The sequence below is a fragment of the Peromyscus californicus genome, unplaced genomic scaffold, assembly GCF_007827085.1.
Source record: "Peromyscus californicus insignis strain IS unplaced genomic scaffold, ASM782708v3 Scaffold_5__1_contigs__length_169319896, whole genome shotgun sequence".
In the NCBI taxonomy this organism is placed as follows: domain Eukaryota; kingdom Metazoa; phylum Chordata; class Mammalia; order Rodentia; family Cricetidae; genus Peromyscus; species Peromyscus californicus.
The window spans coordinates 90,537,737-90,564,369 of record NW_026294573.1 but is presented as its reverse complement, the minus strand read 5'-3'; the positions used below and the strand labels follow the sequence as shown (position 1 = coordinate 90,564,369).

At 50.4% G+C, this 26,633-nt stretch overlaps 1 protein-coding gene across 3 annotated transcripts in view; it reads right to left on the bottom strand.

Annotated features, from left to right (window-relative positions):
• Ptpn3 (protein tyrosine phosphatase non-receptor type 3) overlaps positions 1-24,994 on the bottom strand; it is a 124,452-nt gene extending 99,458 nt beyond the window's left edge. The window contains exon 1 of one of the 3 annotated variants that reach the window (XM_052716488.1): positions 24,748-24,994. The gene's annotated coding sequence lies outside the window, so the exon portion shown is untranslated. Of the gene's footprint in view, positions 1-24,460; positions 24,593-24,747 lie in introns of those variants that run through there. The other 2 variants (XM_052716487.1, XM_052716486.1) reach the window with 2 other exon arrangements.
• Positions 24,995-26,633: the final 1,639 nt, after the last annotated feature.

Genomic DNA, 26,633 nt, shown 5'->3' with positions numbered 1-26,633 from the left:
AGGCAGGGGTGCTGGGAGCCTAGCTTCCATAGGATTCGAAGCCCTAGGGGACAGGGGACAAGCTACAGAGCTGGGGACCTTCTAGGGTGAGGTGGGTGATGGGGCCAGCTCCTTGAGGTTTCCAGGCCTGGGGAAGGCTCCCCAATGGCAGGAAAGGTCAGCAGGGGAAGTTCAGGGAGGTTTTAGGAGTTCCGGGACAAGAGAGGAGCCTGAGGGATAACTGATATCTTAGTGAAAGTTCAGGGAAGATTAGGTCAGGGTCTTTTAGAGGCTTTCACACAAAAGAGGAATCAGGATACGGTGAGAGGTTTAGCATAAGGCAGTAGGAAGGTGTGAACTCCAGCTTAATCACTTCCTAGTGGAGAGGAACCTCAGCAACTGCTTACTTTTTTTTTTCTAAGACTCACTTTCCTTATCCAGAAAAAGACAGGTTTCCTTCCTTCCCTGGGCTGTTTTGAGCCTTTCAGAGAATATGTATGCAAATTATCAACTTTCTTTTGTTGTTGTTGTCTTTGGAGACAGGGTTTCTCTATGCAACAGTCCTGGAACTCACTTTGTAGACCAGGCTGGCCTCAAACTCTGCCTGCCTCTGCATGTGCAGATTAAAGGCATGCGCCCCCACAGTCTGGCTGGGCTGATTCTTTTTCACCCCATGGTTAAAGAGGTGAAATAAACAGGTTTCAAGGCCTGGGAGACTGGCTAGTGGGTAAACCACTTGCCGTGCAAGTGTGAGAACCTGGGTTCAAATACTGTGTAAAAGCCGGGTCCTTCTGTGTGTGCCCCCAGAGCTCCTTCCGCAAAATGGGAGGCAGAGACAGAATCCCCAGAGATTTCCAGGCCAGTTGACCTGGAATACGGTTCACAGATGTGAAATACAGAAGAAAGACCTTGATCTCAAATCTGGGAGAATGCAAGTATCAACACCCATGTTTATCCTCTGATGTCCACAAACATGCTATGGCCCTCACATGCACACTCACACACACATACACACACACACACACACACACACACAGCACACTTACAGGAACAATGAAAGAAAGAAAAGGAAACAGAGAGAAGAAAAAGCTTAAGGAAAAGGCTGCATACACATGGGAGATACTGAGCTGCCCACTGGAAGGGTGGGGGAGCTCCGAGGAACCCGGTTCTGGAATGTGGGCGGTTCTTAGTTGACCAACACCCATCACTAGAGGTAATCAAGTGGAAGGCTACTACTGGAGAGTATGATAAATGAGCTTTAGGCTTTGGGGACCAAAATTCCATCCTGACTTCTGTTTTGAAAGTGCCCAGGGTATATGTCTGTTTACAGAAAGCCATACTCAACTGTGCCACTTTTCAGACTCTCTGTCCTTGCATGGATTTCCACAGAAGTCACTCTAAATGGATGCCTCGTTCTTGGAAGTTTTAAATGGTCCATCAGATCATGAGTTAGAGGGCGAAGTAGTATGAAGACACAGCAGGGCATTATGTAAGGCTTAAAAACTGACAGTGAAGTGCATCAACTCTTAGCACTTTCTACCTAAAATTAAGCGACCAACCTCTTCCCATCTTGCCTGTGGATAGTTCCACCCAGCTCGGAACAGACTGGAAAAAACAGGATGGAATAAATTTACTCTACGGGAACATGAATCAAGTTGCATAAACTCTACAAAAATACTGTGTTAATATTTGCCCTCAGCCGTGGCCACACCCACTTGGGTGTCAGCCTCTGATATTTCTGTCTTGGGCTCCAGCCCCCACCCCTTTACAGCCAAAAGCAGCAGAAGCCTTCACTAAAGAAAACAGCTAAAGTCACTTTGAAAGGTTTGAGATGTGCTAATCGTGGTGCATCCCAGCCAAGAGGCTGGAATCTCACAGGGGACTGTCCTGCCAGCCTCCACCCCTGCCAAGAAGTCTGAAGCCAGGGACAGCCAGGCCAGAAAAAAAAACCAATACTCACTAGCATCGAGCAGCCTTCCCCATGCTTTTATCTCAAGGAAACACAGAAAAATGCCCCCACCCTTATCCTTGCCCCCACGCCTACACCCACTTCCCATCCTTCCATTTGTGACTATCAAGCTGGGTAGGCTTTTCTTCAGCTACCTTTTCTTTCATGGGTTTCCTAGGCAAGAGCCCCTGAGAGGCTCGTTCCAGCCCTAAAGCCCTCTGCCTGGAAGGCTTCAATCCCACAGGCCATCTCTCTTGGACTAGGCACTGTAACCATGCCAGCAGCCAGTGCCTCTAGAAACAGAGATAAAGATGGACTCTCATGACACCTATTCAGCTTCCTGGGGGTTTGTTTCTTGATAAAATGAGAGCAGAAGACGAATACAACTCTTTTTTAAAAGACTTAAAAATGTTAGTGTGAGGAATGCCGGTATTTGGGACTAATTGAAAGAAATGTATGTGAACATTCAAAACACCGTGTTCTAGAAACCAAACATGCACAAATGCAGAAATGTATACTTGTCCCTCGTACTAATAAAAGCATATGTTTAAACTGTTAAGTATATTTATATAGCTGGCATGGTTGCATTTATTTATTTAGACTGAGACCCAAGATGCGTTGAAGGCCAAGAGTGCTTGGTGACTTAAGTAAAGTCCATTTTAGTGGGAGTACCTCAGCAGGCCTCCGCTCGGCCACTGGCAGACTAACGTGACCCTGGACAAACCAACTTACTAGGTCTCAGCTGCCTCCCTGTAAACACTCCCTAGGAGCGGCGTGTTTAAAACCCAGTACAGCAGAGGACCTGGCCTCCCACGCCCATAGTCAACACCCCTCTCACCCGGTTCCTACCTCCCTGGGCTAGCCCCAAGCTGGGACTGCTGTGGGAGGAACAAGAGAGGGCCCTACGAGGCATCAGGGGTTTCCAAGTGCCTTTCTACTCATTGTCTCTCCTGCCATCATGACTTCTGTCCCCACTGATCCATTGTACAGATCAGTAGATTAAACTCAGAGAAGCATGCCCAGTCAACTCCACCAGGAAGATGGATCCCCACTCAGTTCTAACTTCACACACTTGCCAGCTCCAAGTCTCCTGACCCATGCCACTGGGCGGGAGGTGAATTACAGGTGATTCACTGCAGGTAAGACAGGGCCCCACACTTAATCACTCAGCCTCTGTAATTTACTGACTACAGGTCCATTCTTAACCCCGGTGAGATAATCTTCACAAGCACTCCCCAAGGCTCACATGGAGGTGAATTTCCTGTTATGAAGGAAATGGTCCAGAAAAGCCGCCTTTCTCCCCATTAATTCTGCAACATTAGAAACTCGGGTAATGATATGGCTGTTTATTACCTGTGTTCCTCTACTGTAAGGTGACACAGTGCTTTTAACAGGTGTCCCAGAAAACTTAAAGAAACAACCTCCAAAGGACAGTCCTTTTCTGTGAAGGTCATGGCCCTTTCAGCCCCTTTTGGAATTGGGAAACACAGCAAATGATTCCCTCAGTTTTGTAAAAAGGTGTGGGTTGGGAAGTATGATGTGCCAATCAAGGCCCTTCCAGCAGATCAGAAGCCATCCCAGGGTTAATTATTAGCTTCCCAGGAGCAGGAGTGAGCCACCTAGTGCCTGAGGCCAGACCCTGGATTTGACCTTGGGCCCCTCCTAGTCTATGACACTAGAGAGGTCCTCACAGCAGCAGCCTGGACTCCATAAACCAGAACTCAGCCAGACCTAGCACTTTCACATTTGCAGGTACACCTAAGGATTCTGGACGGAGGATCTAAGAAAGACAGTCATTGTGGACTATAAGCTAGGGGACACCCTGGGTGTGGTAGGGACACAGGCTATAATGCAGCCTCAGAATCTAAAACACAAGTGGGAGGTGCTGGGGGGGGGAGGGGACAGAGGAATCTACCTGGATGTGACAAAGCAAGGTGGCTCTGAGCATAGGTGAGAGCTGCCCCTGAAGGAGAGGAGAAGACACAGGTGATATCCAAGGACACACTCTGAGGAGCAGAGCGACAAGCCAATCTGCAGTGTGAGTTTGCTGGAACTGTATTCATCTGTTTCAGGAAGTCGCAACATCTGCGTTTTCCATCAGGCCAGTCCTCATGACTGCTGGCTTCAAACACATCACGGACCTCCTGTCTTCTGGTTTTACAGTACACCAAGCGGGTGCGCATGACCGCAGCTGGACCTTCAACCGACTCTTCAGTCGTGGAGCTCGGATCTCAGAGGGACACGCGGAAAACACAGAGGAGAAAGAAGGGGCAGGCGACCAGCAGAGGCACTAACTTTATGGCTGCAGGGCCCAGAAGAGGCGTGTTTTCGGGTAAAACTGTGAAAGCTGAGTGGGCTGAGCTTCCAGAAGAGGCTACACCAATGCTCAGGAAAAAAAAAACAAAACCAAAAAAAAAAAAAACAAAAAACAAAAAAAAACCCCAGCAGGACACAGGTTATTGAGGACAATTTGGGGAAAATCACCCAAGTTTGCTGTTTTCTTGTCTTTTTTACCAGGCAGAGCAATCTTTACACTGAACTAGATGGACACAGGGAGGTGGGCCTGAATGCCCTGAATGCCTCTCAGGGCCAGTGAGACACAACACTGTGCTGGAAATCCATATCAGCGACAGGGACTGGGCTCAGCCCCTGCGGTGAGCCTGTGTGTCTCTGAGGTACCCTCATCTCACAGTACATCCCAGGGGCTCCTGACAGAACCAAGCTTTCTCCAGGCACAGGGTGTTAACATCGACCTTATTTTTTAATCATGCTCTTAAAACTATGTAGGGTCTAGAATTGGCTATTTTAACTGCTTTTAAGTACAACTCTGTGACATTAATTATATTCATACGCAACGTTGTGCAACCATCACTACTGTCTATTTCCAGAAAATCCCATCACTCCAAACAGAAACTCTGTACCCATTAAGCAATAGGCCTCTGCCTAACTCCAAGCAACCTCTCTACCTTCTGCCTCTGAGGCTCTACCTATTTCTGATCTTTCATATAAGTGTGTCCTAGTTAGCTTTCTATTTACTGCTGGGATAAAAACCACGACTAAAGTTAACCTGGGGAGGAAAGGGTTTATTAGGTTATGGGTTACAGGCGATCCAAGAGGAGCCAAGGTGGGATCTGAAGCAGAGACCGTGGAGGAATGTCCTGCTTACTGGCTTATTCTTCATGCCTTGCTCAGCCCACTTTTACACATCCCAGGAACACCTGCCCTGGGGCGGTACCTCCCAAAGCGGGCTGGGCCCTCTTTCATCAGTTAGTACCCCACTGACTTGCTAACAGGCCAATCTGATGGAGGCATTTTCTCAACCCAGGAGCTTCTTCCATTAGCTTGTGTCAAGATGACAAAAACAAAAACGAAAACAAACTAATCAGGACGAAGTAGAATCATGAAGCACCTCCTTCTAAGTCCGCCTCACTGCTCTTCAGCATGTCCTCTATGTTTTAGCATGTGTCGCAACTTTTTTTCCTTTTCATGACTACCTGACATTCAGTTTCTTTAGCTCAATGCATTTTCCCACCGGCATTCATTCATTCAGGTTGTTTTCACCTTCTGCCCGTTTTGCCTAGTGATGCGATCAACTTCAGTGTGAAAGAATCCATTTGGGACTGGGCATGGTGGTGCGTGCCTTTAATCCCAGCACTAGGTAGGCAAAGGCAGGTGGATCTCTGAGTTCAAGGCCAGCCTGGTCTACAACATGAGTTCCAGGACAGCCAGGGCTACACAGAGAAACCCTGTCTCACAAACAACAACAACAACAACAAATGCATTTGTTTGGATGCTTGTGTTCTGTTCGATGCCTAAGGACAGATTGCCAGGTCATATGGGAATTCCATATCTACCCTTCTCAAGGTGTGCTGGCTAGTTTTATGTCAACTTGACACAAACTAGAGTCATCAGAAAAGAGGGAACCTCAACTGAGAATATGCCATCATAAGACTGGGCTGTAGGCAAGCCTGTAGGGCATTTCTTAATTAGTGATTAATGGGGGAGGGCCCAGCCCACTGTGGATGGTGCCATCTCTAGGCTGGTGGTCCTAGATTCTATAATAAAAGAGGCTGAGCAAGCCACGATGAGTAAGCCAGTAAGCAGCCTCCCTCCATGGCCTCTGCATCTGCTCCTGCATCCAGGTTCCTGCTCTGTTTGAGCTCCTGTCCCAGCTTCCTTCAATGATGGACTACAATGGGAAATGTAAGCCAAATAAACCCTTTCCTCCCCAACTTGCTTTTGGTCATGGCGTTTCATCCCATCAGTGATAACCCTAACCAAGACACAAGACCTAATGAGCTTTCCCACAGAGGCTAACTCACTTCACATTTTCACCAGCAATGGCTTTCCTACCTCCCCACATCCCTGCTAACACCTGGGTGTCTCCCCTCCCCTTTCTTTTAGTTATAACCATTCTCCTAGGTATATAGAAGTATTTCATGGCTTGGACTTTCCCAGCCATAACGACTAACAACAGTGAGTGCGCTCTTTCATGCATGCTGACTGGCCATCCATCTTTAAGAGAAATGTCTGTTCGAGTCCTCTGCCCTTTATTGCAATGAACTTGTCAAGATTAGAGCTGGTGAATTTTAGGACACTTTTGAAGGATTTATTTTTAAGCATATGTGTCTGTGTGTCTGTGTGCAAGTTTGTGCTTATGATTGCAGTGCCCACAGAAACCAAAGAGGGTATGGAAGCCCCTGGAGCTGTAGTCTAAGCTGTTATGAGCTGCACATAATGTGGGTGCTGGGAACAGAACTCGGGTCCCCTGGAAGAGCAGCATGTGCTCTTGACCACTGAGCAATCTCTCTTGCCCCTAATTTTAGGAATAAGTTCCTAATATTAAACTTTTATGGACTTATGGTTCTAAAGCACTTTCTCCTGGTCTATTGGCTACCATCATTCATGTGATGCACCAAAGCTTTGGGTTTTTTTGTTTTGTTTTGTTTTGTTTTGTTTTTTTTTTTTTGAGACAGGGTTTAAAGCTTTGGTTTTGATGGAACTCAATGTACTAGTTTTTCCTTTGTGGTTTGGGCTTTTGGTATCATATGCCAAGAACCCACTGCTAAATCCAAAGCAATAAAGACTGATCTCTATGGCTTTCTCTGAGAGGTTTGGGGCCTTAGCTTTTACACGTAGGTCATCAAACGTATTTTGAGTTAATTTTTTTTAGATAGGGGATGAAGCAGAGTTAACACATGAAGGCTGATCTGGGCTTGTAAAGATCAGCCCCATGGCTCAGGCAACCAGCCCAGGCCCCAGTCCTCAGTATGCAATCAATAGTCCACTGTGGGTAAGCCACTGTGAGTAGAAAAACCATCCCAGAGCATGTATTTCCCTTTCCTCCACCTCACATTCCTGACTGCTACATGACCACCCACAGCAGGCAGAGGGCTAGCCGGCTGCTTCCTGGCAAGGAAGTTAAATCTGATCAACTAAACAGATTAAAGACTAAATATCAAACCATGGTGTTTACACACACCCACTGGCTAGCCTAAAATGACACAATATCGAATAAACACCCCTAAGTAATGACAGATCGGGGGGTTGTCCCAGCCTTGGGAAGCTCAGCATCTTCTTACCAGCTTCCTGTCTTGGGTCCTCATCACATGGATGAGGAACTGAAGGGCAGTCAAACAGGCCTCAACTCCCAGGACCTTACCTAGGAGCAAACATAGCCTGGGCCCAGGTGTTCACCCACATAGATTTGCAAGAAAAATCCATGCCATAGGTCTGACTTGCTTCCAAGGGTTGAGGGTGGGAACCCCAGCTTCCAGATCTCCCTTGGTTATCCAAGGGCTTTGCATGACCTGGCTGTGGCCACTTCTGTCCACCTTCACCATGCTCACTCTGCCTAGACACAGCTGCCCTGACTGTTCCCAGCCTGCACTAAGCTTATAGACCTCGGGGGTTCATGCTTGCTGTTCCCTCTCCTTGTGACACCCTTCTTTACAGTCACCCGTCTCTCTCCCTTCCCTCATGTGTCTGCTCAAATTTCACCTTATCAATATGGTCTTCTATGTCTTTCCTTATGCCCAGAACTCTACTTTATTTTTCTCCCTTAGCACATGGGTAACTGGATGGAAGAGAGGATAGCATACTCAAGTCTATATGAGTCCACAAAACAGGAGAGGTTACCTAGGCAGTTCCATATGCACAGGTGTGGCCACACAGGCACCCACACTTACTTTTGGACCTGCAGGCTGTCTGGGACCCCTGAGTTGTGACCACGACAGGGAGGGCAGAACATCACTCGGAATCCAACATTCCTACATCTGTTAGTTAAGCTCAAGATGTTGGTGGCAATTGACTTAGCCACAGGAGATGAAATCTCTACCCGTAATAGATGTTTGTGAGATGCATGTGTGAGTGACTAAGTGGCCATCTCACCCACACGAGGCTTGTGCCCACACCGTGAGAGAAGGGTTGTCAGCTTTAACACATTGCAATGAAGCCAGAAGGTGGTTACAGGAAATGATTCCCAGGAAACACTCCGGCGTGGGGAAGGTTGTAGCTGCAAAATTCTTCCTCCCGGCCACATCTACCACACTGAAAATTAAAAATGAAAAGGCTAGCTGCCAACTTTTGGGGACCACTTAAGTGTGGTCCCAAACTTAGATAGCTACCAGGGAGCCATGAAAATTTCACAAAATGAACCAGGCATGATGGTGGTGGTGGTGGTGGCTAGGGTGCCTGCCTGTAATCCCAGCACTCAGGAGCTAGAGAGGCACATGGGTCAGGAGTTCAAGGTCACCCTTGACTACACAGGGAATTTAGAGCTATCCTGGGCTACAGGTGTGATTTCCTACGGTGTGATTTTCTATAAGGAGCTATGATGAATTTAAAGAAAATCGAGCAGGTAGAACTTTGAAAGAAATGCTGTCACCTGAGGCTTTATGGGTGCCCAGGGATTAAGACCTTAATCCTCTCACCCTTGCCTGACACCTCCCACCTTCCTTCCACTTACAACCGGCCTGACTGGCTTCCTCTTCCAGGGGTGGCTCTGGCCCGAGGTCCCGCCCCCACAGTCCTTCAGGGCCTGCAGTGCTCAGCTGGGTTCCAGACCTCCTGCAGACACTCTCACCAGAGCTGGCTCTTCGGAAGCCAGACCTCCTCCTGCATCCCGGCTCTATGCCTGTAGCAAATGCTGGAACCTAGATTCCAGTCCTCCTTAGGAACCGGAGTGCTCTGCCCTCATTCCCTGGGTGGTGCTGATACCAAATGCTGCTCCCATAGCCTGGGGGAGAGCCGCTGAGCCCAGCACCCTAAGGCCCATGCGTAAAAGACCTGATCCTAGGCCTAGGGCCTATCTTCTAAACAGCAGAGAAGAAATGTGCTCTGGGCTCCCACATACACTGCTGGCTTCGCCCCCTAAGTCCCCGTTCCTTCTGTGGACCCTCCACCCGCTCAGGGAATTCACAGCCGGCCCTGGCCCCTTGGAGACCTCCAGTATATTATATCCCTGGTGCTTTCACTGGAGGGCCTGCTGACTCCATACCCCAGTTTCTCCCCGGCTCAGCTCTGGGTTCTCAGGTAGCCTGCTGATCTCAGAACTGGACAGACACATCTCCCCTTCTGAACTCTGCTTGGGTCCTGCTCTACAATGCCTCAGGCATTAATGAGGCCCTCCTCTGCCAAAGATGCCACAGGGCAGGTGCTTAGGGAAGTGAGTACTGGGCTACCTCAGGCCCTGCTAATCAAAGGCAGGAATAATCAATCACCTTTGGTGTGGTGAGTGCTGAAAGAAAGTGCCACTGGCTTCTGGGGCGTCCTCCGGAGATGACCGCAGATCAGTGGGACCGAAAACAACACCTTCTAAGGGAAAATGAACTGTGAGGCGACCCTGAGGAATGCATGTCACCACCATCAAGTCACCCCATGCAATCTCAAAAGCTCTCTGGGGCTCTTACTGAACTGACACATTATCACTTACAATCTCACTCCAATGAACCTGCCAGACCCCAGATCCAAGTCCTCCTGTCCCACTAAGGAGCTGAGTGTAAGGATGAGTGTTCAGCAGGGATGAATATGGCTTTTTATAGTTTGAGGTACTTAGAATTAAGGAGCTCTGAAAACATAAAACAGAAAGTTCTAGAAGTAAACAATTCACAAGGGTTGTTTTTGGTAGGATGTTTTGGTAGGTGATCGTAGGAACCCAGCACCCCAGGGCTGCTACCAAGTTATATACTTTAAGCTTTCAATTCATAAGTTTTATATAACTCTTCAGTGTTGTTTTTAGACAGGGTCCCATGTAGCCCAGGCTAGCCTCCAACTGCCTATGTAGTGATGGTGACCTTGAACTTCTGGTTTCTCTGCCTCCCCCTCCGGAGCATTGGGATTAGAGGCGTGTGCCACCATCCTTGGTTTATGCTAGATTCTTGGTGATGCAATCCAGGGCTTTGGACATGCTAGCTCACTCTACCAAATGAACTACCCACTCCCTAACCCTTACATATTTTTTAACTTACATATTTATTTTGAGACAGTGTCTCACTACATAGCCCAGGCTGGCCTTGAATTCATAGAGATCCACCTGCCTCTGCCTCCCAAGTCCGGGAATTAAAGGCGTGTGCCACCATACCTAGCTAAATATCTTTTTATTACAATGTGCGCTGTTACAGTTTCTATTTTATTTTTAGTTCTTAATCTCTTACTGTGCTTAATTTATAGGTTAGTAACCTAGGTATGGACAGTCAGGAAAATCCATAGTATACTAGTGTGTTTATACTGTATGCTCTACAGTTCCCACTTCCATAAAGCAAGTTCCAAACCACACTAAGGGTGATCTCTAACCAACAGTTTAGAATCAGAAGGCGCCTAATAGAAATGAAGACTTCTGAGTCCCACTCCAGGCCTGGCAAATCCACGTATGCCGTCGTATTCTCAGCAAAGCTGAGGAGGCTCTGCTATGACCTCGATGCTAGCTCCCTGGATCTTCAGCTTCCTCCTCTCTGGGGCTAGCTGCCATCTTTGATAGCTGTCACTATCCATGCAAGGAGCTAAGGCTAACCTCCACAGTTCAGGCAGCAAGCACAAATGACAGCCTTCTCCATCCTTAAGGCTGCTGGCTCAAACCAGAGACAAATACCACACAACCAGCAGACACTGACAAGCGGCAATGTCAGAGTAATCAGCGTGTACCACTGTGCCGTCAGGGACCCTCATGTGACCTCGTGAAGTCGGGGTATCACTGTCATGCCTCAAGTGCCGAACAGTAAACAGCGATTAGGGGTCAGCTGGGGTCATAGAGGGTGCGGGCAGAGTCTGCCTGCTCAGGCTCACAACTGATGCTCACACAACACTGATGCTCACACACACTGTGCATCCCAACTGAGCACGGCCTACTCTGCTGAGCGACAGCTTGGCACTGAGAAAAGACACGTGAATTTCGGTGGGGACAATCGCCTGGCTGGGACTTAGAAGAGGAGAGGGTTGTTCAGCAAGCGGAGGAGGCCGGACGCCAAAACGCTTCAAGGACAAGAGGGAGGGGGTCAGGAAGGTAATGAAGTTTGGGGAGCCCCTCTCTCTGTCATCCACCTCATTTCCTCAACCAACAACTCTAATGTCCCTACTTGGAACTTAACACTCCCCGCCCCCACGCCCCAGCTCCCAGGGGTACAGAGCCCCGTCTGCTGCCTGCTCAACCTCCCACAATCCACAGCCCTCCGGAACCCCCACTCCAGAAACGGCCTGCAGCTGGCTTCTCAATTAGAATGAAGCTCAAAAGACCCAGTGTTAGTCCTCTCTCTCTCTCTCTCTTGCATGATTGCAGCATCTTCCCCAGAACAGAACCCCTGCCAAGCAGTCTTCCCACCTGGAATCTTGTTCCTACATTCACCTCTTCCCAGGAGGCCCTGGGGCACTCCTGCTCACTCCTCCCACCAATAGCCTTAGAAGCCCATCTCCCTGACATGCCGGGTCCTGGGGGCAGAGCTGAGTAAGAGGGTGCCCCTTTCAAAGAGGCTCCTCAACCCACAGACCTTCCATGCCTGAGGCCTATGGCTAAGAAAATAACGTCTTTGAGGTTAGGAATCTGCCTTCCTGACTGCAGCCATGTAAGATCAACTTTATGTAAGATGGAAAGGTTAGAATTACAACACAAAACTTAAGGATCCTTGCAGAGTGTGGGGAGATGGCTCAGAGGTTAATGCCTTTGTCCTATGAGTGTGAGGACTGGAGTTTGGATCCCTACACCCATCAAAACATTTACAGGCATAGCGGCCACTTGTAACCCCAGCACTTGGGAAGCACAGACAGGGACTCTCAGCACCATCTGGCTTCTATTGCTGTGATAAAATACCATGCCAAGGCCACTTATAAAAGAAAGCATTTAATTTGGCTTATGATTTCAGAGGGCTGGAGTCCATGATGTGGGAACAAAGTAACAGCTAAGAGTTCACATCTTGATCCACAGCCACAGGTAGAGAGAGAGAGAGAGAGAGAGAGAGAGCGCACTGGAAATCATAGGAGTCTTTGGAGGCCTCAAAACCTTCCCTAATGACACACCTCTCTAACAAGGCCACACCTCTTAATCCTTCCCAAACAGTCCCACCAACTGGGGACCATGCATTCAAATATATGAGCCTATGGGATCCATTCTCATTCAAACCACCACACCAGACTAGCCCTAAGTGGTAACCTCAGGGTTCAGTGAGATCGTATTTCAATAAATGAAGTGGTCAGTGATTGAGGAAGACACTTGACATCAACTTCAGGCCTCTACATGCATGCTTATAAATGCATATTCAAGCACACATGCACAAAGCCCTACACAAACATACATGTGTACACACACACACACACACACACACACACACACACACACACACACACACACACAAAGAATTCTAGCAAACTCTTAGCCTGAAAATAGGTCTGCAGCACCTTATGAAACAGGCGAGTCCTAGAGTCCACCTGTGCCAACTGTGGTAGGCCACATCTCAGCATCTTCTGGGAACTTTCTGGAAACAAAGAATATAGAACTCAACTAAGCCCAAGGGAATGGGCATCTCCATTAAAACATGGAAGCTGGGGAAGCCTGGCTTGGAGTCACGGTTTGAGGTGCTGGGGAAAGGCTACAGAAGGCAAGGACAGATGTCACCAGCTCACTCAAAGTCTGTAGAGGAGGAGACTGGCCCATATGATTTTTGGGGGGAACATTTTCTGGGGGGCAATAGTAAGGAGGGGTCTGAGGGTGCATAGGGGACTGTCTGTCGGCAAAGGGAGAAAAAAGGGGAAGAGTTGGGGGAAAGCTGGTTTAAGAAAGGGGTGGAGAAAGATCTGTCCAGGACAGGTGTCAGGACCAGAGACAGGTGACTTCAAAGTCCTTAGACGCTGGCAGACTTTTTTTTTTTTTTTTAGACATGCTTTCACTATGTAGCCCTTCCTGGCCTGGAACTCACTATATAGACCAGGCTGGCTTTGAACTAGCTAGCATCGATCCACCTGCCTCTGTCTCTGGAACGCTGGAATTAAAGGTGTCTGTCACCACACTGGGCAACAGGACATTTTTGAAGAAAGAAGGTTGCGAGCTGCTTTGGACATGCTGGAGAAGGACTTGGGGACCCACACAGGGAGATGCTCAGCAGTGACATATCCAAGACCAGAAATGCCCAGTGCTGACCAAGCCAAAGGCTCACACCCGAGAGCACCACAGGACTAGGTTGCTGACAGAGGAAGGCCTCCAGGACAGGGAGAAAAGGGGACAGAGGAACCCACGTCAGGGGGGAAGCCAAGCAGGCTGGGGTAGAAGAGAACAGCATTGCAGAGGCCCTACCATAGAGAGTGCCTTCCACATGGCCTTCACACATGAGAAACGGGCTCACACATGAGAAGTAGGCCCTGGTTTTAACAAGAGAACAGAACATGGCCGTCCCGGCAACATCGGTTCAACGGCAGGGTGTGGCTGCTATATAAATGCCTCACTATGCACCTGAGAAGGCAAGTTAATCAGAATGGTGTTGCCTGCACTCCCGTGCTTCCAGAAGTATTGCCACAGCCAAAAGGCAGAATCGACCCACTTGTCCGTCCGTGGATAAGCAATAAACAAAACACACAACAGAACGGTATTCAGTATTTTCAAGGAGATACGACATATGCTACAACAATGGAGGAAGCTTGATTTCACTTTCTTGTTTTGTTTTTGAGACCTCACTCTGCAGCCCTGGCTGGCCTGGAACAGGCTCTGGAAACCAGGCAGACTTCAAACTCACAGAGATCCGCCTGCCTCTGCAGCCCCAGTGCTGGGATGAAAGGTGTGTGTCACCATGCCTGGCTTGATTTCACATATGCTAAGTGACATCAGTCAGACAGTAAAGGAACAGGGCTGAAGTATTTCAGAGCACTCAAATTGGTAGACAGAAACACGAGGGAGGCAGTCGTGGGAGCTTCAGAGAGAGGTACACAGGAAGCTGTCATTTAATGGGTGTCTACTCCCAAGGGTGAAATGTGGAGTTCTGCAGATGGCGGTGATCACTCTACAACAGTGTGAATGCATTTAACCATTTAACGCCCCTAACCTGGACACTTGAAAATGGCCAAATGGAAAATTCTAACCTGTGCTGGCTTTTTTAACCACCTTTTTTTTTTTATGAGGCCTTTCCTTCATTATAGGGACAAATAAACAAAGAAACCAATCTTATTTGGAAGTGAATGGCAAGTCTGTGGAATGTGGAAAGAGAACCACTCTTTCCCAGTTTCTGCTGACTGTCCCTCCAACATGCTTGGTGGTAAAGAGAGAAGCTGGGCAGAGACCTGGCAGGAAGCGGGTAGGGGCCTTTTCTCCTTCAGGTGGTGATCGGTTAAAAAAGGTGGAAGTCCACAGCAGACACATTTATTCTTCTCAGACTGAAGGACAGACAGAAAGCAAGGGGAGCGGAGCCAGAAGATGAAGACAAGCAGGGAAGGTGAGGATGTTCCTTCCAACGCCTCCAGCCTTCCAGGGCAAGAGGCAGAGGTGCTGGGGTGACCTGGAGAATTGGGAGAGTCTTGGGGAGAATGTAGAGGTCCAGGCTGGGGGGTGAACCAATCTGAGCAAAGAAGGACCACCCGGGAGAGCCAGCTGCCTGCACGGTCACAGCCATCATCTTCACCCATCTCCTCCTCTAGCACAGCTCCTCAAAGGACGATCAGTGGCGTCCACAAAGCCAGCAGCAATGAAAATGCTCTGGCCCACCGAGGATCTGAGTCAGAGCAACAGAGCTTAGAGAATGTGTTCCGGCAGCCTGAGTCTCACAAGTCCTCCAGGGGATTCCGATGTTCGGAATTTGAGAAACACAACCACAGACTACAGAGAGTCAATGGAAAGTTTATACAACCTTTACAAATATATGTGAAAAAGGGAAAAAAAAAAATCCCACCAGCCTAACAGCTTCTATATAAAAGAACAAGAAATGTCTAACTGCTCCAAAGGCAACAGCAAACTTATTTGTGTGGTAAGAGAAATGCCAAAGGCTATTAACAAATAATAAAACTATACAGCCTGTCTGATATGCTCCGTTGGAGCAGACCTAAGAACACACCCAAGACCTGGGGGCTGGGAACTCTGAGATGTGGGTTCCAGCCTCTGCTATGTGTCTGAATGCCCTTGAGAAAGCCAAATCCCATTAGGACCTCCATCTATAAGAGAAGGGAGCAAGGTAAGGTAGCCTTAAGGTCCCCTTAAGTTTTGACACTGTGACATTTTGTCCTGTAAAAGTAGACTCAAAGCTAAATGTTTTTGCCTCTCTGAGCTTGGGAAAAGGACATTTTTAAAAAAAAATATATATAGAAGTTTTGTTTTGGTTTTCTGTAGTCCTAAGGTGTTGAACCCAGGGCCTTGCACACGCCCGGCAATCATTCTGCCACTGTGTCACAGGCCTAGCCTTCTATTTGTACTTTTTCATTTTGAGATCAAATCGTGCTTCCCTAAATGATTCTTGAAGACCACCTAGCCAGCTTTCCAGAAAATAGCTGTGGAACTTCCCATTTCCATCCGACAGTCCTTTTGAACCCAGGAATTCTGGGTAGTGTTCTCTTAGGGGGTGCAAATACACAAAGGACCTGACTGCATGGGCTCCAGAGCCTGCCCCTGCCCTGTGTGCATGTAACACTGGGAACCCAGACTTCCTGATACACGGCCCTGGACCACACTGCTACTAGGACTTTCTAGGCTGGCTTCCTGCCTGGTTGTTCTACATTCAAACCTGTCTGGACCGACTGGGCATCGAATACCCAGTCGCTGGTGACTAGGTCCCCAGTACCACCTGCTTGCATGCCTCTGCCAATGGATCTGGTCACAGAACTGAAGCTGAAGGCGATGAGAACTGTGCGCGGTTGGAGAAAGAAACCCTCCTCGAGGGAGACGGGAGGCCTTGCGCACACATCTGCCCTTTGAATTCTACTGGAATTTGCTCAGTACGGGCGGGGGGAGGGGGGGCAGCAGGACTGGCACACTTCGCCTTGAGGCCTTGTACCATAAACCTGCCCTGCTCCTCCATCCAGTCTGAGTTTGCAGTGAGGCTCCAGGCAAGAAAAGAGCAAAGTAAAGTGGGGGCTATAAAGAGGCCGTGACAGGAAGAGCTTGGGAAGGGCACATCCAGGAACAGAGTGACCACAGAGGTGTAGAACCAAAGCAGGGAACACACAGAGCCCCGAGGCAATGCCAAGAACATCGATGGGTTTTTGTCTTCATCCAGATGGATGACTTCTATGCCGGGAGGTTTGCTAGGCTGGTCTGATCTCAACCTCAAAGTCACAATTGGTTAAATTTGAACACATACACTTATGTACCTAGAGTAGGCCCAGCTGAGGCCTGCCAATCAGGTGTAGTTATTTACAACACGCCCTTTCACTCTCAAGAGGTTCTTGTTTGGATGATATGCTTGAGCCCCAAATTCAGAGAAGTCAAAGGTGCACTTGGAGGATGCTATTTTTGAGGTAGAGGAACCTCCAGAGTGATCTCCTTTCTCATCAAGTATACCTCTGGCCTCTCCAATATACCTGCCAACCCATTACTGAGGATGCTTGCGCCAACAGTAGGCTCGCTATTGTTGGTTTTTATCGGCGCTCTTACCCTGGGAGGAAAAGTCACGAAACACGACAGAATCCACTAACAAGAGTTTTTTTAAGATTTGGAGAGGGACAGATGTGCACAGGCCTGTGGAAAGACACATGTGTGAAGGGGACCGGGGAATCATGGCGCCGGCTTATAAAGGCTGAGCTGCGCCTGCGCACACAGGCCCACGTGGCTATTCCACGCATTTGCATAGATCACATGGTTGCGCTGTGCGCTTCAGGCACGCTTTACACAGCCATGTGGCCACGGGGTCCTGGGTCACGCAGGACGATTGACCTGCAAATGACTAGGCAGAAATGACTAAGTGTCCCACTGGGCATGCGCGACCATGCCCGACCGTGGGGGCGTGTTGGGAATTTCTATCAACTATCCCACCCTTTTGGGGTGTAAAGATATAATAAAAAGAGAAGTATTGAAACTTATTTATACGATTACAGCAAATAACATTCTTCAGCAAGGCAAGGGCTGGGGATGCAGAAAGCCAGGACACTTGCTTCGCTTTCCACCACTGTGTAACTCCCCTCCAAACTCATCAAGTGTTTACTGAGAACCCTGGACTGTCCATGCCCTGTGCCTGACTTTAGGCATGCAACAGTGAGTCAAAATGGAAAGGCCCAAGTTGAAGGACCTGTGACAAAGTGACTGACCTGGGCACAGCAAAAATGCCAAGGTCACAGGCAAGCTGGCGAACTGGTCTACTTGAAATGGCTCTCACAGAGACATGATAACGAGCATTCCACACTGAGCATGCCACACTCTGCTCCACAAAGGACATAAGTGAGGCAAGGGACAAAAAATAAGCTTTACAGACTAGGCAGCAGTACTGTAACTATTAATTTTGTGAGTCTAAAAGTTATAGGGGTGGAGGAAAGGGATGGGGATGAGGCTGGTATGGTAGTACGCTTGTCTAGCAAGCATAAAGCTCTGGGTTCTACCAGTACAAATATTGCATGTGCTGGCTCCCACCTGAAATCCTCAACTGCATATAAAGATTGAGGTTGGCAGGGCAGTGCGCACGCCTTTAATCCCAGCAGGAGGGAGGCAGAGGCAGGTGGATCTCTGTGACTTCGAGGCCAGTCTGGTCTATAGAGGTAGTTCCAGTACATCCAGAACCACACAGAGAAAACCTGTCTTAACAAACGAACGAACAAACAAAAACAAAAAAAGATTGAGGTTACCTGGGCCTCCATAAGACCCCATCTCAGAATCAAAAAAGGAAAATGTATACTATGAAATATCCTTTTTCTCATATATAAATCTTTCTCTACACACACGCACGAGCATGAACATGTGTGCACACACATGTGAAAATATGAAAGCAGAAGAGGGACTATGTGTGGGGAGGAAAAGGCACCAGCAGCAGAAGGCAGGAGGCGAAGGGAGGGTGGTAGGAGCTAATACGAGCAAAATGCAAGTGTAAGGAAAGGTTAAGAACCTGTGATTTTTGTATGCTAACTAAAAAGTGAAATAAAACGTGTACTGTGGTTATGTCAAAGGATGTGACTGCTTTCAGGAAATACATATATTAGGGGGAAGAGCCTATCAGTGGTCCTCAAATGGTTTGAGGAAAAAAGAATGTACACAGGAGGCTATGATAAATGGGATAAAGTGGTAATGGGGGCTGGGGGATGTGGGCGAGAGGACACGGGAGTTCTTTGTGGTGTTCTTGAAACTTTTCCTTAGGTCAGAATAAAGTTAAAACCAAAGCTCAGAGAAAAGAGAGAGGGAGGGAGGGAGGGAGGGAGGGGGAGGGGAGGGGAGGGGAGGGAGGGAGAGCGAGAAAGAGGGAGGGACTGAGATCTAGCCTGACTTGGCAGCAGGGCTCCCAGCCCACATGGGGACACAGGTACTAAAACAAACCACACTAAATAACCACAGAATCACCAGTGTGAAAAGGCCTGTCGAGGCAAGGCTGTGGTGGACTGAACGTTCCAAGCTAAAGCCCAGGGCCGAGCTGACCCGGGTGGGAGGAAGCCATTGGCCAGGCCCGTTAGTCCCAGGCTGCAGGACTGTGTGAGGCAGAGCTGCAAGCTCAAGACCAGAGTAGGTGCATGGGGGCCCGAGGGAAGAACTGAGACTGGATCTGTCCTTACTCGGGGAGCAATGGGACCTTTGGCTACAGGGAAAAGACTGGACTGGTGACAGGACATGCGGAGGCCACCGTGGTGGTGGCGGCGACAGCTGCTTCTTGAAGAAGCACCATCTGCCTGTTTCTCCTGCCCCCAGACACTGCAATGTTCTACAACCACATGCATCATTCATTTGCCAACCAGACACAGGGAGGGGATGCCGGGGATAAGAGGGGTCAAGCCGTGTGCCCAGAGTGGGCAGGGGATGGTTGCCAGGGAGCTGCTGCTCGCTGGTCTGGCCCTCAAAGCTGACTCATCTAAAGGAGGAGGGTACAGAAGCCAGGGCTCCACCCCACGCCCACGCCCATCTCAGCTCATAAACACAGCACGCAGCCAGCAAAGCCCTCCAGGACCTGAGGAAGGGAACCCTTGGCCTGACTTGGGAGTGGGCCTCCACACAGCACCCAGCAACTGAGCGACTTGAGTGACTCCAAGAGGCCAATACCAAAGCGGGGCGGGAGGGGGAACCACTTTCACTGTCTCAGGTTTCAGTGGCTCCTTAGCTCATTTAAGAAAGCCTGTTTAAGAGAAGTTAAGTTCTGTGATGATTTTTGCTTTACAGGTGAATATTCACTCTAGGGGACAGATGCCGATTCAAGTCCCCACCATATGGCTGTGGGGGCTTCTGGGAAGTCACTGTCATCTCTCAGCCTTGTTTGTTCAATGCATCTGTGAAATGGGAGTTACTAAGTCTTAGAGGCAGAGAGGGACCCCGTGCTTCAGAACCAGAGATGTAGCACTGAAAACCCATCACTTACACGTTGGTTAAAGCACGTGTATACAGCTGGGCGGTGGTGTCGCACACCCTTAATTCCAGCACTCGGGAGGCAGAGGCAGGCGGATCTCTATGAACTCGAGGCCAGCCTGGTCTACAGAGCGAGATCCAGGACAGGAACCAAAGCTACACAGAGAAAACCTGTCTCGAAAAAAAAAACAAAAAACAAAAAAAACAAAAAAAAAAAAAAAAAAGCACGTGTATACTGACAGTTTATTAGGGGCTTGCAGTTTCCAGAACTATCCCAGTTCTAAAGCTGTGTCCTAACTTTCCACATAAACCATCACATTGCCTCAAAAATTCCACTCTCTCAATATCCAAACACCTCCTGGGCCTCCTCCTTCAGAGCGCCTGCTCCAACATTCTTTTTCACAGGAGAGAGCCCAGTCTTTGGTTCAGAAAGTGTTGTCAGCAGAGCTCTGCTGACCCAGTGTCAGGGAGAACATCCCATGGCCATCAGGACTCCCTGTGATCTCCGGATTGGTAGCTGCCCAGCAGGCACTTCTGTTGGCTACAGCCAAAGATGGCTCCATCACTGGGAGCATCAGCCACTGAGGGACAGACACATGGAGGGTAGATGGGCTCAGCCCTCACCTCCCTTCCTTGCAGCCTTCCTGGGGCGGCAGCATGGCTAGAGAGCGGTGAGGCCTAGGCACTCAAGCAGCGCCTCGTGGCCATATTAATTTGGAGTAAGAGACCCCCAGAGGCATCTTGGTACAAAGTACTCCAATGCAGAGGGAAGAAAAATCAGCACTTAGCCTTACACATGGCCAGGCCTGCCTTACTCAGCAACCAGGGAGCACCCCAATTACTCTGAACGCCAACTACCTTGGAGGCGTAACGCAAGTAATAAGACACACCCATCCCTGTGTATTTCCTGGCAACCATCCCTGGCACTTAATAATGACCTTCAACTTGACAGGATCTCAAATCACACAGGGGGCCAGCCTGACTGCCAGGCACTGTCTACATCAGTTTAATTAAAGTGGGAAGACCACTCACATTGTAGCTGGCACCATCCCATGACCCAGGGTCCCAGACTACATAAAAAGGAGGAAGTGGGCAAAACACAGGGGGTTGGCCATCTCTCTCTGCTTTCTGACTGTGGTGGGTCCAGGGTGACCAGAGAGTTGAATCTCTTGCAGTCCTGACTTCCCTGCCATCACGAACTATGCTGTGGGAGCCCAAATGAACCATCCCTACTTAAGCTGCGTTTGTCAGGTCCCAGCAATGAGAAAAACTAACACAGGATGGACGTGTGGCTGCCACCCCTAGTGTCCCTTATGAGATAGGTGGGCCGGTGGAGACACACAACCCCACTCGGCATTAGGGCCTGACACGCAGTATAGACTTAAGGACAACAACAATAACAATAGCATTTGCTATTGGACCTGCACTTACGAGGGCCTTGGGGTAACAGATAACTTGGAGGTAGAGGTGACTGCAGGCGCTGACTCTAGCAGAAACTCTAGAGATGCAAGACTTCTGGGTCCCAGAAGTCATGGCCAGATCCGATTTCAGCCAGGGGCCTATGAAGAGCTTCACTGGGTCTCCTCAGCCGAAAGACAGGAGACCTCTGTAAACGCAGGGCTGAAGTCACTGGATCCAGACATGAGCAGTATGCACATGATCCAGTCCTTTCTCGGCTGCAGTATAGGGGAAAGGCAGAAGAGGCTGGGTCCCCACACCCACCAGCTCAGCCAGGCTAGGGTATGCAGAATACCATCAGCATTCCAGCCCTGCCGGAGCCTGCGGAGAGAAAGAGGGCCGGCCAGCCTTTGCTTTCCAGGAACGGACCCGCTGTTGCAGGAAGGTAAGCCCTGCGATTATGGTTGAGAGAGGGGACCGCAAATCACCAGTCCCTTCCCAACATGCCAGTCCCTTGGAACTGGAAGGAAAGAGGGTGTTCATGTCTTCCGGTCCCCCCCAGTAGGTTATACACATTCTAGAAAAGAGTGCCTCTTGCGTTCACGGATCTCAATGTAGCGCGGAAGGCCTCTTGCTTCTGGTCTCAATCTTTGCTAGCTCACGTGTGTGTGTGTGTGTGTGTGTGTGTGTGTGTGTGTGCGCGCGCGCGTGTGTTGGAGAGTGGGGCACAACACTGTAATTAAACTTTCAAGTCACAGCCAACAAAAACTGAGAGCAGTTACCATCCTAGGCCTGAGACCGAATACCAACCTAGAACTCGAACTTCTTCCTGGGATGTGATTAGCCTACAACCCTGTCTCACTGGCAGGGAGTTGAGACCTCAGCAAGCATATTAAAAGCTATCATACCTTTGCTATGAGATCAGATAAAATGAGGGCTTCAAGGTGGGATCTTAGATTTGGCTCCTAGGTAAGCTGGGAGCCCAGAACCACACTAGGATCTGGCCTGAGCTGGAGGGAAGTGCAATCTGGATTCCAGGCTGGGGGGGGGTCCCCTGGCCTATTCACCATGCTTCCCTACCCACAGCCCCGCTGTGGCCAAACAGAAACATCTGCTCAAAGGCACGCCTCAGCTCTTCCCAATGCCCTCAGTAACCTGACCTCCAGTCCGCCATTCTTGTCTCATTTGCATACACTAGTCTTCGGAGAAGATACATCACCAGAGACAACTCAGATCAATACAGAGTATTAGGCAAGTCTTATTCTATTCTAATTCTCGACAGATCGGTATTCCATTAACTGTATGTGGGGATTTATGGGAGTGCTCATATACTAGAATATTTAACTAGAATGGCCTATTCCCTGTCAGATAATAGCTTACCGTTGTTAATTTTCAACTAGTCAATCTCAGCAAGCTCCCAGTTTTCAATACAGTCTAGATCTTGATTTAATCATCAGGAGAGACATCTTATGTGAGGTCTTCCCACACCACACAAGGCAGTCTTCTCCGGAAGAAAAAGCCCTGCCCCTAGAACCAAGAAGCCTTGGGTTCCTCCATCCCAGTCATGCTCAGGACAGTACAGGTGCCCGCCCAGATCCTCAATTTCCTCCTGTCTAAAACGGGAGTGACACCAACCTCCACAGGAGAACTGTAAAACCGAAATGAGATGATCCATAGACACCAGACGACTCTAACTGCAAAGGTTCTATATTATCATAAAAGGCCCCAGATGAAATTCTCAGATAACCCAGACTAGACAGAAAGCAGAGGTTATCACGAATGAGTCTACTGGGGGGGGGGGGGGGGGGAGTCACTTCAACCCAGACAATGCATGGAAGCATTCCTGGTTAGCACAGGAAGGGGGCTGCTGCTAGAACCAACTGAGCAAAGACCAGGGAGGCTGCTCTGCACCCCATGATGCACAAGGGGCACCCACCGCAAAGAAGGCGCAAAGCTGACTGACCCTGATCCAAGTTCTTAAGGTTAGGCCTGGGAGCTTTGCAGCGTAGGCAGCTTCCCAACCAGGCTTTCCAATTCATCGGCTTCCACGTTTGCACGACGGATCACCTCGCAAAAATAGTTCTTTCTGTAAGTGGGACCCAAGTGTCAACTTCTGGAGTTTCTGAACTCCAGACTGCCTTTAAATAAGAGGCTCTCTGCTCACCACTGCTCCGTTGGGTTGCTTTTCCAAAGCCTCGGCAGACATTCTCCTGGGCACAAACACAGGCTCCGAAAATGCTTGCCTAATTCTAATTTCCTGACGAAATGGGAGCCACGAGGGTCTCTAACTGAATTAAAATCACATCACGCCAACTGCTCGCTTGCTTTCTGCTGGGCACGGAGCCAAACACCTCCACATCATTTATCCTACTTAATCCACCACCAACCAGGCGAGGTGGGCATTATTACTGCCTGCATGCAAGGGAGGAAATGGAGGATCAGAGGGGTTAAACGACTCGTCCAAGGTCACCAGCTGGCCAAGGGGAAGAGCCTAACTTGAACCTAGCTAGGTCTCTCATTTCCCAACCAGAAGCTCCCTGCACCTTCACGGACACCCAGGTGCCAAGTTGTCTTAACTTCTCATGAATTTTTTAAAGGCAACCCGCAAGTTCCGTAATAAGTTTGGGTGGCAGCAACCGGGGGCGAGGGCTTCCGGGGAGCGTTCTCTCTCCGCACGACGCAGCAGTGCCACCGCAAGTTAACAGAGAAGCCACCCGGTCGCCCGCGGAACGGGGCGGATTGGTTTGGCGCTGGAGTTCGTGCCAGGCCCAGGAAATGCCATCTTTCGGGAAGGGAATCTGCCCACCCCTGGGGGGGGGGGGCTCGAGCCTCGGGGGCCGCGGAGGACTAGACCACCGCGGCCGTGCGCCCCCTCGGCTGGGCTCCGGATAGAGCGGCGCGGGGCCCAGCGCTCAGCTAGTCTGGAGCGCACGCCCACGCCCGCGCCGCCGAGTCCTGAACGCCCAGTCCTGCGCCGCCCCCGCCCGCGCCCCGCCCCAGCCCCGCCAGGTGATCCGGGCCTGCGGCCCCCCCCCCCCCCGGATGCCCGACGTGGCGCGGGGACCCGGGGCTGCCAGCCCTCCCGCTAGTCCTCCCGCGTGTCCGCCGCGCCCCGGGCGGGGTGGGGGTGGGGTGGCGCCCCGAGTGTCCCCGATCGCCTCAGCCTGCGCCCCAGCCCGCCCCGCGGAGGTCTCAGCCGCCCATACCTGCAGCATCCGGGGGCGCCGGGCGCCCAGGTAGGTCGCGCGGGCGGGCGGCGCGGAAGCTCGCTCGCGCCGCGACCTGGCCGCCGTCTGAGCATGCCCAGTGCAGCCCGCGGGCGGCTCCCGCCGGCCCGGCTGTGGCCGCGACGGGCCCGCGCGCGGGGCGGGGGACCCGGGACAGGGGCGGGCCCGGGGCAGGCTCGGGAGACACTGCCACGCGCCCCCGCGGGCCACCTGCCGAACTCCCGCACACCTCCGAGACCCCGGCTCACGCACGCCGCCATTCATACCTTAAGCATTTATTGAACACCTACTGTGTGCCTGGCTCTCCGGGATTGCATGCCTAGGAATGGCAAGGGCTTGGCGCTCAATGGATCTTTGAAATGACAGCGAGCTTGCACGGGGCTCCGTGGCTGAGTTGGGGGTCGCGCTGACTCCAGCGCAGTGCTCCTTGGCGGGTCCTAGGACGCTAAGCGGGTTGGCTGGTCCCAAGGCCTGCAGGGCCCCTCGCTGGCGGGCGTTCCTGCCGGCCTCTTCCGCCTCCTCCCACACCTGCCTTCCTGCGCGCTGAGTGCACTTTCCTCTCCATCACACCCTCTGAACTTGACTCGCCTCGGGGCGTTTGCACTGCCTTTCCCTCGGGGTAGGACGTCTTTTCCCCAGCTTTGCTGGTGCCCGGCGCCCTCTCACCGCACAGGTACCTTTCGTAGGAGAGGCCTTTCTAGCTACCTTTCTGAACTAGACCTGGCCTCTTGTCCACACTCCACGTCCGTTATCGCCTTCTAAGCATGTATCACTTATCCATTTAACAGTTACTTACGTTCTTCACATTTAATATATAGACAAAAATTCTGTTCCCTTGCTGGGAGTTTGGAAGGGAGTCTCTCGCAACAAACAACAGGTCCGCAAACAACGCAGTGTATGAGGTGATAAATTCTTAAGAACAGGGAAAAAGAGCCGGGCAAGAAGGCTAGGGGGTGGCCCGGTGAGAGCTGGTGGAACAGCCGGATCAGGTGACAAATACCATTCAGTCATGCAACTAAATGAGGAAGCTTTCCTAGGACGGAAAAGCCAGTCCCAAAACAAGGAGCGCACGTTTTGTGCCTATGACACGGGAAAGAGGGCAGAGGGGCAGACGGAGTCGGTTACTGGCTGTTTCTCGTGACTTAGATCCCCCCTTAAGGGGTCCCTCCTTTCAGTGTCAGTTCGGTAGCTCCGCCTCTCAAGAGACCTAGCCTCTAAACTACTGGGCACGAACTAAAAACGTTTTGTTGAATGAAGATGCTAACCAAAGGATGGAGAGATGGGTAGGACCCTATGGTCGGACCTGGGTGCCAGATGTCCCGAGAACCTTTTGTGCCCATGCCACCATGAGGCCCTCGACCGTGCCTGATTTCCTGGCTTAGATCCCGATCCCGGTCCCAAGGTAGCGCACAGCTAGGGACGCCGCTGGAGCGTCGCGTCCGGGGAATTCCGACAGAGCCCGGAGTCCCAGGGGCTGCACTGCCCTGGCCCCGCCTAGGATCGTAAGCAAAACCTGGAGCCACGACGCCGTGGCAGCAGTATTCGGACCGGCAGGGAAAGCACTGGGCATGCTCGGAGCCTGGGGAGCCCAGAATCCGGAAGGAAAAGCCCCCTGGAGGGGTTGGTGAGGCTGCCCACTGAGTCCCACCTGGCCATCCCACACTTAGCTTTCTGCCTCCAGGCAGGGAGTGCTGGGTAACCCTCCTCCCCCAAGCATGGTGGGAAGACCTGGAATTCAGAGTCAGCTGACGGCACGCTCTGTCCTCTACCAGCTGCTGTGTGATCTGCTACCAGAGCCTTGCGCTCTCTGTGCCCTAAATAATACAAATGCCTACGCTTGGATCCGGGGGCGTGTGGGGACTGAAAAAAAAAAAAGAACGTGAATTTATTCAGTCCACTTTAAATATTTTCCCCCTTGCTGAGGCTTGAATCCAGGGCTTTGTGCACAGTAAGCATGAAACTCCACTGCTGAACTAGAAGCCCCGCCCCAAGAGTTATTTCTGAAGTGTCTATCTCAATTATCTGTCATCCTCTCATAACACGGACTACTAAGGTGAGGCATCGGGAATTCTTAGAGCTGTCCAGTTGAAGTCGGCTGAAGTAAAACCGTTACCTTTTCTCTGCTCATCATTGCTTAAGCAATGCTCCCGGG